This window comes from Chiloscyllium plagiosum, unplaced genomic scaffold (assembly GCF_037043375.1).
Source record: "Chiloscyllium plagiosum isolate Xiang-an unplaced genomic scaffold, Cpla_swu_hap1 HiC_scaffold_21, whole genome shotgun sequence".
NCBI classification, from domain to species: Eukaryota; Metazoa; Chordata; class Chondrichthyes; order Orectolobiformes; family Hemiscylliidae; genus Chiloscyllium; species Chiloscyllium plagiosum.
This window is the reverse complement of record NW_028270159.1, coordinates 18,070,888-18,085,625: the sequence shown is the minus strand read 5'-3', so window position 1 is coordinate 18,085,625 and position 14,738 is coordinate 18,070,888.

The following is a 14,738-nucleotide window of genomic DNA, read 5'->3' as shown; positions in this document are numbered from 1 at the left end:
GGAGCTGGGGGGATGGGACAGGGGCTAGAAATGGGACAGCATCTGGGGCTGGAATTGGCCCTGGGACTGGGAATGGGGCTGAGACTGGGACTAGGAAATGGTCTGGGATTGGGATTTAGGTTGGGCTGGGGTTGGGAATGGCTCTGGGATTGGGATTGGGGCTGGGATTGGGGCTGGCAGGCAACCTGGGCATCAGGCATTCCTGATGAAGGGCGTATGCTTGAAATGTCCATTCTCCTGCTCCCTTCAATGCTGCCTGACCTGCTGTGCTTTTCCAGCACTACACTCCCGTTGACTCTGATCTCCAGCATCTGCAGTCCTCACTTTCTCCCTAGGGCAGGCAGCAGTGAGAGGGTCTGATCAGAGGAGCCAGCTCTGTCAGAGGAATGGGGAAAGTTTCAAGCAATTCTCCAGTTCACAGCTGAAAACTAGATGAACTACCTGGAAAAGTAGAGTAAATGTTAGCAAACTGTTACCAGAAATGAAGTATTTCACTAGTTATGTAGGTTCCCATAAGCACCAGCCAGCTCTGTCAATTCTGAGCTTCCTCCACTTGCTTCTAACGTGAGAATCGACTTGGAACTAAAATTCCTTCTAATCGGGATATTTCTTATTCCGCAGGTGCCATTTGCTGCTGGGCAGAACCTTCATTAAAAGGAAGAGAGGCTGGGGACAGGTATGTATTTGATTTGTCACTGTTCCAGGAGGCTCCTTTCCTGACTGAGGTTTGTATATTTCCACACTGACTTTGTCGTCCTGTCTGAAACAGGAACTGGTAGCAGCTCATATCCTTAATGAAACTGAAAGTGCTGCAGAAACCCAGCAGCTCTGGGGAGAGAAAGCAGAGTTAACATTTCAGGTCTAGTGACCCTTCTTCCCAATCCTAAGGAAAGTGAACAACCTCAAACCCAAACCGGCCGAAATGTGACAGCTCTCAGCCTGCAGTCTACCTTTGGTTTCATTGCTGAGGTGAAGGCCAACACAGACACAATGGGTTGCAGGGTCTTCAGGATCTCACTGGTTGGTAGCTCAGTGAATTTTGAAAACGGAACAATTTTTTTCTAATTACGAATCCAAGCCATATTTCCAAAGCGGATACCCTGATTGTAAATGGATATTTCTGATCCAATTACTGAGGCTCCAACCAATGGTTCCATATGAATAATGGACCAATATTGAGTGCAATCTTCCAGTTTCCATGACCTGGACCAAGTTTGCAGTTTGGAGCTACAGTTTAGCCAAGGATGAGGATTGAGAATCTTACTGAGATGTCAGTGCCACTCTGGTCACCACCTTATAGGAATGATATGATTCCATTCAAGAGAGTGCAAAGGAAATTTACCAGGGTATTGCCTTGGCCGAATGGGCTGAGATATGAGAGAATATTGGATTGGCTGGTGTTGATTTCCCTGAAGCCGCAAAGGATGAGAGGGGACCTGATACAGAAGTAGAAAATTATGAAGGACATACATTAGATGGGTAGAAAGGCACTTTTCCCATGTATAGCGGTGTCAATTACCAGGGCACATGGATTTCAGGAAAGGAGGAGAGTTGAGGAGAAAGTACTTTACTCCGATTGTGGTGAGAGTCTGGAACTCACTGCCTGCAAGTGCTATGAGTCACAAAGCCTGTAACATTTATGTATTTAGTTTTGAGATGATGAATCTGAGCAAGAAGTATTGAAAGACACAGTCTGCTACTTTGCAATGCCAGGGACCTGGGTTCAATTCCAGCCTTGGGTGACTGCACTGAGTTTTCATATTCTCCCTGCATCTATGTAGATTTCTGTTGGATGTTCTGGTTTCTTCCCACATTCGAAGATATGCAGATTAGGCGGGTTAGCCATGCTAAATTGCCTGTAGTGTCCAGGGATGTGCAGGCAAGGTGGATTAGCCATGGGAAATATGGGGTTACAGGGATAGGGGCAGGGGCTAGATCTGAATGGGATGCTCTTTGGAAGTTCGGTGCAGATGGGATTTTGCAGTTGTAAAAAAAGCAACAGTGTTGCTTGATCTAATGTCAATCACAGACTGGTTGGAAAAATATTTGGAACAGAAATGTGGAGAATGTTTTCATTGCTGTCGGGTATGGATTGCTCTACCAGAAGAGATGATGGATGCTGATTCCATCAGCAATTTTAAATGGAGTTGGAAAGGTATCTGGGGTTTGTGAGACGGGTTACGGACAAAAATTAGGAATATGAGATTAAGCATAATTGTCCTTTCAGAGAATCAGCATAGGCATCACTGGGTCAAATAACTTCTTTTCTCATGCAGTAATTATCCATTATTTCAGAGGTTCTTTCTACAGACATCACAACTGCATCGTTATAATATCAATTTTGTAAGAAAATTGAACCTGTTTTTTGAATGGACAAACACAAAATGAGTCTAGTTGTCACATAACTATGTTGTGGATTCAGTTAGTATTGGCCTGTACTTATCTCAAGGATGAAATCGCAAGACACCTTTTGAAACTGAATGAACAAGGCTAAACTGAAACTCTTTGACAGAGATTCCTTTGGAGGTGTAAATAGTTCTTCCTAATTCATTACCACCTGACAATGACAGCAATCCAAACTATTATAATTAAATATAGAGAATACTGGAGAAACCCAGCAGGTCTGGCAGCATCTATGGAGATAGAAACAGAGATAACATTTTAAGTTGGTATGATTTTGAAGAAGAGTCATGCTGGACTCAAAACTTTAACTCTGTTTGTCTCTCCACAATGCTGCCAGACCTGCTGCGTTTCTCCAACCTTCTGTGTATTTTTTTCAGATTTCCAGCATACACAGTGTTTTACTTGCAATCCAAACTATTGGCTGTTGCAGTGAGAAATGTTAACTATGTCAACCAAAAGATAATAAATGGGTCTGTATCTGGGGTCTAGGCCTATCTGATCCCTGATATTGAAGCAGGATGCAACCGTTTGGGATAACAGTCATTTTAAGCTTTTGTCTGTTTAAAACAAGTTGTGAGCAACCAGAGGAACAACACTGAGAGGTGCTATTGAAAAGATGGTTCCGAGCAGAGAGAGGGAGGAAGGCAAACAAGCTAAAGGACTGCTGTATTGAACCCGATTACCAAGTTGCAGTACCATAAACAAACTCTAAAGGAGCATTCATCCCCTCCTAGGACCTGTTCTGCTCAGTGTGCTTGTGGGAGCAATCTCTATTTGACTACAGAAGCATCATAGCTTCTGAAACAAAACTGCTGGAGAATCTCGACAGGTCTGGCAGCATCTGGTGAGAGAGAAATAGAGTTAACATTTTGAGATTTTTGTTTTATCTCATAGGTTCTGAATCTGACTTCAAGTTTTCAACTCCTTTGCTTGGAAATAGAATCCTCAAACAAGGAACAGACCTGCAACAATCATACATTCTGATTTTGCATTCATTTTTATAAATACTGGATCTTTTATCTTTAAATGTTTGTATCCATACTTTAGCTAACACCTTTTTAAAAATCTAAATAATTTTCAGCAATGACTGTGCAATAAACTAGGAGGAGAAAGTGAGGTCTGCAGATGCTGGAGATCAAAGTTGAAACTTTATTGCTGGAACAGCACAGCAGGTCAGGCAGCATCCAGGGAACAGGAGATTCGACGTTTCGGGCACAGGTCCAGGGAACAGGAGATTCGACGTTGCTGTGCCCGAAACGTCGAATCTCCTGTTCCCTGGATGCTGCCTGACCTGCTGTGCTGTTCCAGCAATAAAGTTTCAACTGTGCAATAAACTAACCTTTTATCTTGTTTAAAATTGCTGGCTAATTTAAAACTGATACTCTCACGAACTATAAGGGCACTATAAATCAATTACTGAATGCAAATGTGCATTAATGAACTACTCCAAGAACATGCCTTGTGTGGTTATATAAAGATCAGCAGGCCAATCAAGCTTAAAGCAAGTGGAGCAGACAGCAATAATTCTTTTTTTCAAAAATCTACAAGGCCTCCAAGGCATAGATCCAGAATGTAAACCGAAAAAACAGGCAACAACTTCTAAACAGAGGAGGAGAAATGCAGAATTAAGGCAAAGGAACTGGAGGTACATCTACAACAGGCAGGGGTTCTGTGAAAACTCAGAGATAAGGCATGTAAGAATGACAATGACGTTTGAGTTGAATGCCTTCAATTATCAGTTAAGGGGATTGATATATTTGCCATATTATGCAGAATTTGAAATTGTATTGGGTTATTCTCAACCACTTATACCTTAGTGCCAAAATCAAAGATGAATCACAATGTTTTAGTTTGGAATGCAGTCTTTGCCATATATTTTTCAATTATAACATCATTGGGCGGCACGGTGGCACAGTGGTTAGCACTGCTGCCTCACAGCGCCTGAGACCCGGGTTCAATTCCTGCCTCAGGCGACTGACTGTGTGGAGTTTGCACGTTCTCCCCGTGTCTGCGTGGGTTTCCTCCGGGTGCTCTGGTTTCCTCCCACAGTCCAAAAGATGTGCAGGGTCAGGTGAATTGGCCATGCTAAATTGCCCGTAGTGTTAGGTAAGGGGTAAATGTAGGGGTATGGGTGGGTTTCGCTTCGGCAGGTCGGTGTGGACTTGTTGGGCTGAAGGGCCTGTTTCCACACTGTAATGTAATCTAATCTAATCTAATATTATTTTCTGTAATATCCAAAGATAGCACTTTGATTTGTAATTGCAATGTTAGGTGTCTGTCATTTAATGATTACTGAGTTTATTGATATTGAATGGCGGGGATTTTCACCTAATGATAAATCTTGCTGAAAGAAGTTAACGCCAACCTTATGTGTTGCATGAAGAAGATGCTTAAGAAACATGGAAAACTGAGAACCAATTAAGAGACTTATTGAACACAAGGGCTGATTCAAATGGAAAGATAAAGTCAAACTACGTGCATTCACCTGCACTGCAGTAGGTATCTTTTGTAAAATTGTTTCCTGCCCTTTGTGTAGATCCCAAGCAAGCTAGTTCAGAAATGAATGTTGGACTGTAAAGCATTAAACAAAACCCATCTTTGTTGTGCAAAGCTAAGTGACAATCATTGGAGGATTACTTAGCCATTCAACTGATTGGTTACTGCTTTTAAAAAACATTTAAACATCACTTGTGATTGTAGAAGTTACAAGGTATCTCTTGTAATAGAGCTTTGCTCTAAAAAAGTCCAATGTAGCCATCGATGTTCTTAATTCCAATGTACTAATTCCAATGTTTTGATCCTTACAAGCCACAATGGAAATATTGATAAGATGTGAGCTGGACAATTTACCATAGGCCCAGACAGATCACTGTCATGAGAAATAATTAAATAATCATTGCACATTCATGTGTGGTCTCCATCAGTCCAGCAAAGGACCACTGGTTAGATCACTCATGCCAGGCACACGTGAATGCAGTGGGTAATGTACGGTCAAGTCCATGTACTTTTAATAAAATAATCCTGGTCTTTCATATTTAAGAACTGTCCTGTCTGTTTCAGAAAGCAAGCTGATACACATTTACAGATTTATCTGATGATCACATTTAGCAGGCTTTTAGTAAACATGGGATGACTGAGGATGCCCCCTCCACCACCCAATCTTCAATTGTCGATTGCCCCAATTTCCAGGTGAGGCATAAATAGCTGTCAGTGCAGAACAGGGCTTTGAGTCTGATTCTCTGGAAAATTTAAATAAACAAAAAAGAGCCACTGGAATCACGTGAAGTAGGTAATTAACTACCTTTGACAAATGCCTACATGCATTTAATAGTAAGTTTGGAAAATGTTAGAAAATCTTGCACATTTTATGTCTGAAAATAAATTGAGACAAACTTCCTAAACACGAATGAGATTCTAACCAAAAAAGAAGAGTTTATAGTTAAATCATGGGTGGAACACGTGATATGGCAAGGCAGAGGGTTAACCTGGTGAAAAGCAAACTCAGAACTGATTTTAGGAATCATTTCTTTGGGGAGAGTGATTAATACCTGAAATTATGTCCTGGAGATGATAAATGGATGCACAACTTCTGAGGTCAGTTAAGGCAGAACATCAAAAATTATTTCAACTAGATCTCTGAATATATGAAAGCAGACACAGAATTAGAAATTATACATATTGCTTGGACTGCTGATCAGTCATACTTTATTTGAGCATTAAAGTCATCATAAACCCTAAGGGCCTCATTAGGAATGAGCACCTCAGGAACAGTAATGAAGATAATGTACACTGAAATGATAATGTTGCTATATTAGTTTAGTTGGAGTGGTATTAGAATAGTTATCAAGATTCATATGGCTTAACAATTCATATCTGCTTGTGAGAATTCAGTGGCATGCCTGTAATATTTTACAATTAAATCTGTAGGCAATAGTATAATGATGTATGTCTTCTCTTATGCTATAACAATTTTATGATGCTATGATTTGTAATATATCATGCAAATCATGTCAGTCATCTTTTAGGTTATCATAACTTCATTATCTATTTTACAGTCATAATTATTAATTATTGATTAAATCAGAAGCTAAATATTTTAACACTATTAAATGCATGTAGGCATTTGTCAAAGGTAGTTAATTACCTACTTCACGTGATTCCAGTGGCTCTTTTTTGTTTATTTAAAACATGCTGCTGACATAAACTCCAGCAGATGTTACATTTTAAGTTCAATAAAATGTCAAGCAGATGTTCTGAGTAAGGTTGGCACTGATATCTTTGAAAAACACTTTACTGCACAATAGTTGATATCTTTATCTTTATATTTTGCATAGCAATAATTTGCAGGTTACAAGTTTTATAAATGAAGGAAAGCCAATTCCCACTTGACATGAAATGTATTAAACACAAGATGGGTTAATGCTGAATAGCAGAAACATTTAATGTGGTTGATGTCAGTTTATACATGTTTAACTTTTACATGAAGGAAACAGGTCCTTTGTCACATAATTTTGTGGAAGTCATTGTGTAAATAAAACAGAACATGCCAAGAGGTAAATACTTTCCAGCCAAGAGCATTGCATTCTCTTTTAAAATGATCTCTAACAGTTGCTTCACGACTTGACTTTTCAACTTTTCTAGTTGTGATAGTGGGTTCACCACGATCTGTTTAACCCATTTAGCCTCTTTGGTATTGAATAAAATCAGGGATGATCCATGAATTAACTCCATATACCCATCTTTGCTCAGTAGCTCTTAATATCTTTGGCTAAAAAGACTTAATGAAACTCAGATTTAATATTAACAATAGATTAATAAATAGATCAAGTTGATTGACCATCAATTTCCCTTCAACTATATCTGAATGTATAAATTTGGAAATAATTCAGTTTATAAATTGATAGGTTTTTGGGCAGCACAGTGGCTCAGTTGTTAGCACTGCTGCCTCAGAGCACCAGGGACCCAGCTTTGATTCCAGCCTTGGGCAACTCTCTATGTGGAATTTGCACATTTTCCCCATGTCTGTGTGGGTTTCCTCCAGGTGCTCCAGTTTCCTCCCACAGTCCAAAGATGTCAACGTCAGGTGAATTGTCCATGGTAAAAATTGCCCATAGTATTCAGGGATGTGTATCTTTGGTGCATTAGTTAGGAGTAAATGAAGAGTTGTAAGGGAATGGGTCTGGGTGGGTTACTCTTCAGAGGGTCAGTGTGGACCTGTAGGGCCAAATGGCCTGAATCCACACTGTAGGGATTCTATAAATGTGACTTTATAAGAATTCCTCATAAGAATTAGAAGCAGGAGTAGGCAATTCAATCTTGTGAGCTTACTCCGTCACTTAACATGATCATGGTTGATCTTATCCTGGTCTCAACTTCACTTCCCTGCATGCTTTCCATAGCTCTTTATCCCACATTTCATCAGAAACATATTTATTTCTCTCTTGAACCTCTTGATTGATTCTGCCTCTGGCAGTGAGTTCCACAGATTCACAACCCTTTGGGAGAAGTAATTGCTCCTCATCTCAGTTTTGATTTGACCTCCTCTCACTCTACATCTATGCCAACTTGTTCAAGACTTTCCCACAAGGGGGTCATCTGTTTAACATCCACCTTATCAATCCCCTTTAGCATTTACCTCAGTCAGATCACCCCCTCATTCTTCTAAACTCCAGCAACTACAAGCCTCAGCTATTCAAATGCTGCTCACATGATAGCCCCTTCAATCCTGGAATCAACCGGGTGAACCTCCTCTGAATGTCTTCCTGTGCCAACACATCCTTCCTTAAGCAAGGAGACCAAAACTGGACACATTACTCCAGATGTGGTCTCACCAAGACCTGATATAATTGTAACAACACTTCTTTATTTTTACAATCATTTACTTTATATTCGTTACTTTTACAAGATGTTACACATAGTGGAGAGAAGAGAAACTGCAAATCCAATTCCTCACCCTTCTGGATGTAGTACATATGATTTATTTTTGGAAAGATGAATGTGTACATTTCTAATCCGCATTAGTATGTGGGCAATAATAGACTTTCGTGGGTTTAAATAAAAAGGATTATTTATTCAAGTACCCATCCCAGATGAATTGAAAACTAAGTCAGTTACATGACTCTTTTAGAATGATACAATTAAAGAAGGTTAAAAATCAGGTTATAGTCCAACAGGTTTAATTGGAAGCACTAGCTTTTGGAGCGCTGCTCCTTCATCAGATGGTTGTGCACCTCCAGATCCCAATTAACACAAGTGGTATACTTCTACAAGTATTAAAACCAATTAATTGTTCAAATGTTTTTGAGTATCTACTGCAGCACCTTTCTCACTCTTGACTTATATTTCAGATTAGTTCCAATAGTTGGAGGTTGGATATCTGGATTGACTGCAGTGTGTTTTCGAAGTGATTTAACTTAAAACGTAATTTAAAAGAAGCCCTGATTCCCATGGACTACCGTTTTGCCAGGGCTTCTTCATGCTACAGTCAATGAAGTGCAGCCTTCAAGCAGACACTCTCCCCTCAGGAGTTCAGCTCTTTTGTCCATGTTTGCACTTGGACTGTAATAAGCTCAGGAGTTGAGTGGCCCTGGATGTCAGCAGATTGTTTCTTTGCAAGTGCTGCTGAATAGAACCGTCAACAACCACTTCCATTGCTCTGCTGTTGATTGAAAGTAGATTAATTGGACAGTAATCGGTCAAACTGGATTTGTCCTGCTTTTTGTCCACAACCTGAACAACTTTCCACATTGTCAGGTAAATGGTAGTGTTGTAGCTATTCTAAAATAGCTTGGCTAAAGGCATAGCTCATTCAGGAACACAGATCTTCAGAAATTCAAAGTATTATAGAAATGTTATCAGGGCCCATGGTAATATTTAGCTATTTCTTGATGTTGCATGGAGTGGAGTGAGTTGAATTAATTGAAGACTGGCATCTGCAATCGTAGGAACTTGACAACATTTAAAAGGCATCTGAATGGGTATGTGAAGAGGAAGGGTTGAGAGGGATATGGGCAAATGGACTTAGATCAGTTTCGTATATATGATTGCCTTGATGAACTGGACCAATGAGTCTGTTCCCATGCTGTATAACTCTATGATTCAGGAGGAGGCCAAGTTGGCATTTCTGGCTATAGTTGGATGCAAAATTTCAGTTTTGTTTACCTTTGTTGGTGTCCTACATCATTGTGGATGGGGATATTTGTGGAGTTTCCACCTGTTGCTAGTTCTTTCATTGTCCACCACCGCTCACAACAGGATGTGGCAGGACTGCAGAGCTTCAATCTGATTGAATGGTTCTGGGATCCATTAATCCAGTCTACTTCAGGGTTCTGCTGTTTCCACTGTTTGGCATGATAAGAATCCTATAATGTAGCATGGAGACAGGCACTCATAGCTACTGTATCAGGATGTCCAAATACTTCGCAGATGAACTTGCAACTTTTAAATCTGACTGAAGGTTTTTCAAAATATTTTTAAGTCTCTCAGTTCTTGAAAGGCAAAGGTGGTACAGCCCTTCTCTCTAGCTGTGGTATTCTTGATATTATTCTGTGATGGCCCAGGACTGGGATAAAATACTTTGGTCTCAGAGAACTAGTTTCAATCACATTACTAATGTCCATTGATACAGAAGGTAAGGTAGATGAGGTCAAAAAATCACACAACACCAAGTTACAGTCCAACAGGTTTATTAAAAAATACTACCTTTCGGAGTGTTGCTCCTTCATCATTACATCTGATGAAGGAGCCACGCTCCAAAAGTTAATGTTTTCAAATAAACCTGAAGGACTATAACCTGGTGTCGTGTGGATTTTGACCTTGTCCAACATCAGCACCTCACCATCAAGGTAGATGAAGATATTTCAGTATCTGAAGACTAGTTGCAGTCTCACGGTCAAAGACAATTAAAATCTAATAGTAAGTAAATGCTGTTTCTTCACACTTTGGTGTTGAAGTTGCACAGATCATCTGAACATTTGGCAGCTATCTTAACAGTTCATCAGTCTCCATTTTAGAAAGAATATACCGTTTTAAAATGTGTGATATCTTCATGGCTCTACTGACATGGCAAAGATAGAACATTTTTACAAAGCACTTGGAATTATCTCAAAGCATGTAACTAAATTCTGGATTAATATTCCAAGGGCCACTCCAGAGAACGTGTATTCAAATCTCACTATGATCACTTAAGGATACTAATTTAATTAAAACAATTTGTCCCGATTTTAAAGAAACAAGCAATTCAAATCTAGTTCCAGAGAAAGTAAGCATAAAATGGTTGTGTCTACGATTCACTGATGCCCTTTAGGGAAGGAAACTTGCTTTGCCTATGTGACACAAGATTTGGTCAACAGTAACAGATTACAGAAGAGTTACGACTGGTTTAGTTTAAAGGCTTAAATTAGTTGAGAAGTGATATTTCAAATATAAGTTACTGGATTGAGGGTGACACTAGTCCTGTGCACAAATTAATTGCTGATTTTTTCCAGCAAGGATGGGGAAACTACAAAGTTTGGGAAAGGGACTGTTACAAATTGAATCCAGGATAGAAGATTTCCATCTTACAACAACATTTATTGAAGGTCTGCTATGGTATATGAAAACATGTCAAGCAACCGTGCATTATAGCACAATTAAATTGCATTAGTTTTAACAGTCACTTTATCATTAAAGTATGTCTTAAATGTGTTGTGTTATGTTCTTTTAGAACAACAGAAAGCAGATGTTAAATTCAGGTCACCATTCATTTTCACTGTTAGTAACAGTACTAAAATAGTTCTGAACTGATGAGCCTGTTTCCCACTGGAGGAGATTAAAGACCCAGTGGATTCAAAGACCTGGCCAATAAAAAAAGGAGGAAAATGACCTGAAAAAAATCAGCATATTTTGCATTTTCATAAAAGTTTGTGAATTGCAGATTGTCTTAACTCCTCAATTTGACAACATTTCCCAGCTTCATCATCTCTTGACGTCTCAATGATCTTATGCATTGTTTATCAGAACGATTTCCTTCAGGGAAATTCAGTGGTAATTTCTGAACTCTCCTCTGCTTTGGGGCGACATGGTGGCTCAGTGGTTACTTCTGCATCACAGCAGCAGGGACCCAGGTTTGATTCTAATCTCGGGCGACTGTCTGCGTGAAGTTTGCACGTTTCTCCCCCACAATCCAAAGATATGCAGGTCAAGTGAATTGGCCATACTCAATTGTCCATAGTGTTTAGAGATATGTAGTTTAGGTGCATTTGTCAGGGGAAATGTAAGGAATGTGTTTGGGTGGGATACTCTTCAGAGGGTTGGTGTGGATTTGTTGGGCTGAAAGGCCTGATTCCACACTGTAGAAATTCTAATTCTAATTCTTTGGGTCTCTAAGGGGACCAGACAAAGGTCAAACGTGCAACACATCGAAAAGCCTTGGAAAGGCAAGGCTCCATGGCAATGCACTTGTTGGGTGACCAATGGTAGGTGTCTCAGTGAAGAGCAATTGGAGGAAAATTGAATATGTCCAGCCAGAATATATTTTTAAATCACCCTGTTTCAGTATGTTATGACACACCTCCGTGACCATCACACCCTGAGTTGGTGGACCCAAATCCAGAGTTTCTGGCCAGAGCTAGGGACAATGCCACTGTATCAAAAGACTCATGTGTCTAGCCTGAGTTGAGAACCTTGTTAACACAGTCAGTTAATGAGGACAGCAGTTGCAAACCACAGACTTGAGTTTTAATGACATTTTTGGCTCATTTTCTTTAAACTCAAAACAAACCAAGTGTCTGGTTGTTTCAAGGTCTCACGATGTTCTATTCCTCTCTAATTTACTGTGTTAAGTACAGTGGTAAGACCAATATCTATTTAAAAGTTTTCGCACACCGGGTGTAACAATGAAAATGTTGAGCCAGAAGGTGGGTTTTAAGCCGTAAATGTGGGTGATTTTGTTTGCGCCCATAGTTGCAGGAAAGAAAACGTACAAATGTTCAATGAGAGGTTTGGTTGAACTTGTCCTGTTGAATCAAATTGACACCATCCTCTTCAGTATTGATTGGCAGTTTACTGGTGGGCATTGTCCACCCCTTCATGTGTGACTTGTTGTTGATGGACACCACTGTTAATCCTCTTTTGTCAATAAGGTGCCGATTCCTGCATGGGTTTAACTACCTCTGTGATCTCTTATAAATTACTCCCAATAGCCTCTACACATCACCTCCACTGCCTTTGCTGCTGACTTCCCACTCTCCCTTGGATTCCTCCTCCCTTCAAGCCCTACTCCTCTCCTCCATGAAATCCTTCATTGGATCATTGGGGGCACTGAAAGGCAAGCCATCAAAGGCAGTGAAGAGTTGTTCTATTGAGAATGTGTCCATTTTGGAAGGGTGTTGGGGTGAGATATCTCCCCAGCACTTGTCTCTGTATGCCAGTGAAAAGGTTTTCTGTGCATGCAAGATAATTCAGTGAGTGGGCAGCATTCGAGACAGTAGAGTACAGCCAACAAGGTTTCTGTTTTGAGGTTTTGCCAACAGTAAATGGAGTGCAAGTTGAAGGGAAGGGAGAAGAGACACGAATGCAGTGCTGACAGAAATCTCTGATATGGTTTCAATAAAGAGGGTTAAACTACATGCCAGGTTATTTGAATTATTTGGAACAAATTATTGGGACATCAGGGTGTTCAATGGAAAAACTGAGGCAGTCTTAGCAAATCCCAGATGCCTAGTGACATTACTACGAGCAGAGTACTAATCCTGACATGTTGGATAGTTGTAGGAGTATCATCAGAATGTGCTGAAGGTGCACTTCGTCCTGGGTGTGATTGGATGACAGCATTGTAGGTTTCAGACTTGAAAATTGTGAAATTGGTGTCAGGGTTGTTATTGCAAATTACAGCTGTAATCTGTGCTATAAGATTTTGGATGGGAGCAATGAAAGGAGTATATGACTGGGTGAATATTTGGCATAGAGCAACAGTAAATGTGCACCAGATCCCATAACAATTCTTTGTGGACTGCATATGTGGGAGACAGAAACAGACGACAGGCTTACCATTAACAATTTCTTTGAGCTATGTGATCTTCCCCCACATCCATTCCTGCGTTTAGTTATGTGCAGTGTGCAATATTCACCCTGGCTACCATTTTGACCCAAGTGACACTCTTGCACCGATTTAATGTAATCTTGACCTAAAACATCAAAGCTCCATCACTGATCTGAACACTCTCTTTCCTGATATAATGCCAGCTACTGAGTAGGAATCATCATTTTTCCCTTTTCCCCAAACCCCAAAGTCATGAGAAATGATGCACAACCCTGTATTTTGAAAATACCTTCAGCCTCTTTAAAGGCCAACACAGGCTCCATGTGTCATTTACTCAAAAGCAATTGCACGCCTTTAAACATTGCCAATATCCTTAGCTAGCAGCCTTATTTAGCTGACTGTCCCAATCCCCTCCAGGACACCCAAGTCAGAGCTCTAACACCGAAAGCCTACTCTTACAAGTCATCTATTTTCTTTGATGTTGTCTTTAACATTTGGGTTTTGTTCACCTGTTTAGATTTGATGTGAATTTATTTACGGAGGGAGGCTGGCAGATAGCCTATTCCCACAATTGCTCTTGTGCTTTTTTGCTAAAAGCTGTGTGGAAACTGGTTTAAACTCTATCTATCTTGATGAAGAATTGTGGATATCAAATCATCCACTTATTTCTTCATGCCACATTTTAAACCTGCTCAAGATGGTATATTTATTCAAAGTAATTGTTTGCACTATGAATGTACTTACACAAAAGTGCTGTTTATCATATGTTGATAGGAAGTACAAAGACTGTTATGAATGTAATGTTTTGTTAATAGGGCCCCAAGGAAATTTGCAGTGAGTCACAAAGGAGTAAATGTTCATCTTCAGCAGTCTCGGCAGAGAGCAGTGCAGACTGGAAGCACATTGCAGGATTCAGATGCATTGAGCATTTGGAGCTATATAGTGACTGGGAGCAGTTGGACCATGTTGACTACGAGATACTTATTTGGGTTGTTTACCTGGCCAATTAGGAAAGCCCTGGCTGACCAATATTACCAGGAGATTTGGAATCCCCTCAGTCTAGTGGACTGACTCTGTACTGGCCGGGACATAGTCAGTGTGTTCCTGCTTTTTTTAGGGGGAAACCTGATTCCTGAATTGTTTAGCCAGTTTGTTAACTGGTATGCCTTATTTATTGAGGACTGATTTCTAAACTGCTTGATCCACATAGTCAATGTGTTATGGGTGTAATTCAGTTCTCATTAGGGAATTGTTGTTTCACTGGCTTTATAGCCTGTGTGTTACTCTTTTTCTCTTTTACTTTGAGAAAGGGACT